We start from the raw sequence: 5,684 nt of genomic DNA, 5'->3' as shown, positions 1-5,684 counted from the left end.
TGGGACATAATCCTAAGAAACAAAATGATGGTTATCCTATTCTTTCAAAAAAAGGAAAGAGAAAGATCTCTAGTAAGAGATAAGATTTAGACCTTGCAAGGAAACTGCCAGTGGACATACAGTGGCTACAGAGCCACAGATATTTTAAGAATGGAGAAACCAACTGCCGATTAAAATTGTCTACATGGTGTGAGAATTGATTTTTATGGCAACTTGACTAAGCTCCAGTACCCCAGTTATTAATAACATTAGTCTAGGTGTTGCTATGAAGGTATCTTGTAAATGTGGATGACATCTATAATCAGCTGACTTTAAATAAAGGTGATTACTTTTTTTAGTGTGGCTGGGCTTTTGTCCAATCCATTGAAGGCTTTAAGAACAAAAACAGGTTTCCTGGAAAAGAAATTCTGCCTCAAGACAGCAACATTACCTCCTGCCTGGGTTCCAGCTTATGTGTGTGTCTATTTATTATACATTATATGTACACACTTTAGGTATACACTATATATGTTATACATACATGCATTATATATACATTATATATACACACACGTTACATATATATAATGTAGGGAACCTGAAAGGACTCCATTTTAGAAAGCCTCCATCTCTGCTGTTTTTCTGCTAGGCCCCATTTACTCATGTTCTGTATTTTCCTCTGAATAAGCCAAAGAAGCTATGTTCCCACTTCAAGGGAGGAAACAAGGAAGTTAATCATTCTCCGAGTTTTGTCCTAGGCTCCAAACACTCAATGACATGTTAGAATGTTGGATGTCCCCAAACACATGCCAGGACATTGGCTTTGCATAAACCTCAGGAGCATCAATACCCCCCACCTTCAATGATTTATGGAATAACACTTACTGTTCACCTGACACTCACCTTTGATCAGACCCTACCCTGAATTCCCAGAGGAACACAAACCGGGGGCCCCTTTCCAATTCCTAAGCTGACAAGACTCGCTCGCCTTTCCTTTCCAAGTCTCCCAGACTCTCCATCTGTTATTCTCTACCTGTCATCCACGCTATTCAATAAACTCGGCTTTCACATTTTCCGGCTTGTGTTTGATTTTTATCCTCTGTGAAGCCAAGGACTCTCTTGGCTGGTCCTGTAGGACCCTCCTCCGGGTCCTGGCACCCAGCCTGCCTGCATCATATATAATGTATGTCTATTTATATATATATAATTGCACACATGCATCTATAGCATTTATACACATGCATGTTTAACATACATATGCAACACACGTATGTATACATGTATACAACATATACACATATGCAGTCAATCTTTATTATTGGTGGATTCTGTATTTGCTAATTTGCCTACTAAAATTCATTAGTAACCCCAAAACCAATACTCAAGATGGTTTTGCAATCACTCATGGACATCGTGCACAGAGTAGTGAAAAGTCTAAGCTGCCGAATGTGCATGTTTTCATCTAAGGTCAAACAGGCAAATCTCTGCCTTCTTTCAGCTCTCACAACTGTAAATAAGTATTCTTTTCATTATCCAGTTAGTGCCATATTTTTGTATTTCTGTGATTTTTGTTGATTTTGCTGTTTAAAATGGCTCCCCAATGGGGCACTGTGTGGCTCAGTGGGTTAAAGCCTCTGCCTTCAGCTCGGGTCATGATCCCAGGGTCCTGGGATCGAGCCCCGCATTGGGCTCTCTGCTCGGTAGGGAGACTGCTTCTCCTCCTCTGTCTGCCTGCCTCTCTGCCTACTTGTGATCTCTGTCTGTCAAATAAATAAATAAAAATCTTTAAAATAAAAATAAAAAATAAATAAAATGGCTCCCCAGCATAATGCTAAAGTACTGTCTTGTGTTTCTAAGTGCAGGGAGGCTTGTGGAGAAAAGATATGTATTAGGTAGGAGTTGAGTTCAGGGTTAATGAATTATACATACATACATGCATATTAAATAAGGTATCTTTAGAATAGAAACACACATGGCACAAGGTTATGGGTTGATCGGTTGAGGAAAATGTTGCCAGTGGTGGCCCCAGGAACCCAATCCTGTATTCCCTTTAGGACCAATGGTTCAGTTTTGCTAATTCAGTATTTGCAGCAACTAACAGAATGTAAGTACTGTGCACTGTGAACTGCATGTACATATGCATAAATACATGTATCTATCTATCTATCTCTTACTGGTTCTACTTCTCTGAAGAACCCTGGTTGATACACAGGGCTACCCATCATCCATTGTCCCCAGTGCTCCCAGGAAAAACTGGTAGGGAATGAATAAAGCAAGAGAGAGAATGGGAAGCCAGGCACAGAAGCAATTTCAGAGGAAGTCCCCACCCTCTGTCATTGGCTGTAGTCTCATAAATATCCCGTACTTTCTACCCTGGTAGGATTCAGGGCCAAGCCTGCTGGAGTGAAGTAGCCTCAAGCTAGAGGACGAAGAAGAAAGCCACTAACAGATAGCGAGGTGACACGGGAAAGAAGGGAATCACCCTCGGTCTTTGTAAACCTCATCCCAGCACCTAGATAAGTGCCTGGTGTAGAGTAAATGCTAAGTAAACATTGAACACATAAATGATCCATCCTGCTACATTTCCCTAAGATTTACATGTACAAACAAGGCAGGAAATCCACCGCTCTCAGGAGTACCTCTTCATGCTTCTCTAGATCACAGCTGTTGAAAATATTCATGAAAAGGAAGAGCTTTGGAAATGTCTTCAAAGGTTACTTGACAGATAATTTCTTTTATAGAACTGTAAGATAAAATTAAAGTTGTTAGTCTTTTGCCAGGAAATTTTGACAGCTTATCCTAACAAGACAAGGAGAAACCATACATGATCGATACAACTTAGAAAAATACAAAATGTACATTGCCAAATCAGAAAACCCTTCCAGTCTCTCACTTTCTCGTTGTCCTTCTTTTGCACAGGTGCACATGCATGTGTATAAAAGTTACTGTTTTTATGAAAAATTTTCTGCACTCACCATAATATTCAAATGTAAGAAAAGTGAATAAATATCAAGATATCAGGTTAATTTGACATTAAGTGCTATTAAGTGTACTTTTCTACAAGGTATCTACAAAGCAGGGGAAGATCTTTGTATGTAAATTGTGATATGTAGGGATAATGTCTAGAATGATACCTGGCTTTTGGAAGAGTCACACTAATGCTATGTAACTTCCAGAGCACAGAAGTCTTGCTTATTCTTCAAATGCTGTGAATACATTTTGAGGCAGACAAGAAGGGCTGGATTACTCCATCAGGCAGTTGAATTGCTCAACTGTCAGGTATAGGTTCCTATCACCGATAGAATCAGGTCCCAACTCCTTAGCATACCATGTGATCTTTCACCAGTGGTCCTCCAGGCGTCTATCCTGCCCCTCCCCCACTCAATAGGGCCACCCAAATTATTCATACTTCCTCTAATAGAATGTGCCATGCTGTGGCATGCCTCCATTTCTTCCTCCTTCCTGTTTCTTCTGCCAGGCATATCCTTACTTTTATGGTAAACTCTTACTCACTCTTCAGAAACCACCTCAAATAAGCTGTGAAGCAACCCCTGATACTCTTACTTCAAAGTAAGTCCAGCCTACTTCTGTGCTCCCAGAGCTCCTTACATATCCCACCTGGTGGAACTTTTACCCATATTGTATTTTAACTGTATGATGTCTGAGTGAGCTAAGGACTAGGACTCTACCTCATCTTTGTTTCCTACATACACGGGTACATGACAAATTTTCAATAAATTAATTATGGATAACTCTTCTAATTTAGTAACAGCAATGATATGAAATTTGGGGACAACTATAGATAGCAGGTGAATTTGTTATCTTAAGGATACTTAAGAGCACTATGGAGCAAATAAATAAAAATCAATCAATCAAAAAAGTCTCTCCTAGAAGGAAATAAATTTTAACAGGTAAACTCTAAAAAAAAATAAACTCTAAAAAAAAATAAAAATGTTAATTTAGGTACTTAAATATTTTAAAGGGTTTGTCAAAATGGGAATTTGGAATGAAGGCTTGACCTGAGACTTGCAGAAATTACTTCCCAGAACTGAACAGTTGCTAGAGGGTGAGGCCAGAATCTAGAGATGGAAAGCAGCATAACGTGACCTGGATACTATCTGGATAAAACTGTGTGGGGATGAGGGAGGATTCTAGTCATGTGGTCTGTGCCTGGGAAGTTCAATGTGAGAGAAAGGATAGGCATTCCAGTAGGTAGGAGAAGCCTGGAAACGGGTGGTGGAGAGCAGGTAATACTCAGGTAGAACTTTGTCAGGAGGCAGACAGATATTAGAAATTTCTAGAAACAGGGCCCCAGACCTGAGGCTACATACAAGTCAAATGTCGGACTCTAGGCCCTAATAAAGGATGGCAATGCAATCTTAGTAAGACAGGAGTACCAAGTGTGCTATCGAAACAAAAACTGAAGCAACAAGTAGGAAGACAAGAATACAAACTCTGGAATTAGGATTTATCAAAGCACAAGCCTCAACTGTGATTACCAACTGAGGGCACATTGGCAACTTAGAAATGGCAGCAGGGTTAGTAAGATGCTTAGTCATTGGAACTCCACACCAACTGCTCCTAGAGTTCCCCCAGAGAACAGGATTAGCCCCAGCCACTGTAAGACTAATATATGCTTTGGGGAATCAGGAATATAGGTGAGGGGAAAGAGAAGAGGCAAGGAGCTAGACAGGGCAGCATAGATTTCAAGAAAGGTGATAAGAGGACTTGCAGGGAAGGGTGGTTGCTTTCTTCAAAATGCTAATGAATATTTAAAATATGCAAATGACCACAAATACAATGTGTGATAAAAGGAAGGAGGTCCAATATGCCAGATGAAGTCAAGGGCTTGAGGAGCAAAGAAGCTTTGAGTTGTTGAGAAATGGGAGGTAGAAAGAAGTGCTTCTGAGAAAAAAATGAACTGATTCATAGGTAAGCAGCTCTGCAAATGATACATCAAAGACTAGAAAAGAGGAGATGAGAAAAAAAATCAAGGCCAGAACATGTAGAAAAGGACCCTAGGAAAAGCTAGTACAGCTTATTTTGATACCACTTTATGCCCCAGTAGATAATTTGATCCCATATAAGATACGTTAAACAGGTTTATACAAACATGATCAATTTTCATCATAAAAATATTTTCTGGAGCTTATTTCATTAAGCTAAGTTGATTCTTTGATCAATTTTCTACACATGGCAGTTAATTCTTTTTTTCCACTTTTATCTTTAATGTAACTGAAATTATTTTTACTGAAATTGATTTTTTCCAACTTAAGTATTACTCTCAAGCTATGATTATTCTATTGGATTTCTTGAAAACACTGTATTTTCCTAATTATAGCTTTTGTTATTGTGATTTTTCTCCAGAAGCTCTTCTAACAAACTCAATTTCCCCAAGTCAAATTTGACATGTCCAAATTTTGTTAAGAAGATTCTGATATCAGATTTTAGTGATTCATAAACCTTATCATGTGAAGTTTTAGCTTTTTTTAAAGTTTTACTTTATGACGACTACTTACGCTAACTCTAATTTCGTGTAATCTTTCCCAATATGCTTCTTCCACAGATTTTTAGTCTTTTAACAAGTTTTATAATGTATAGTTTTCATTATTTGAAGTCTTATTTTGGGATATTTTGACCCAAAATACTTATTACAATATTTACATAATGGAGGACTCTGTAGAAACTAACAAAAAGAACAAGGT

Source organism: Mustela lutreola, chromosome 3 (genome assembly GCF_030435805.1).
Source record: "Mustela lutreola isolate mMusLut2 chromosome 3, mMusLut2.pri, whole genome shotgun sequence".
NCBI classification, from domain to species: domain Eukaryota; kingdom Metazoa; phylum Chordata; class Mammalia; order Carnivora; family Mustelidae; genus Mustela; species Mustela lutreola.
Note: the sequence above shows the minus strand (reverse complement) of the source record.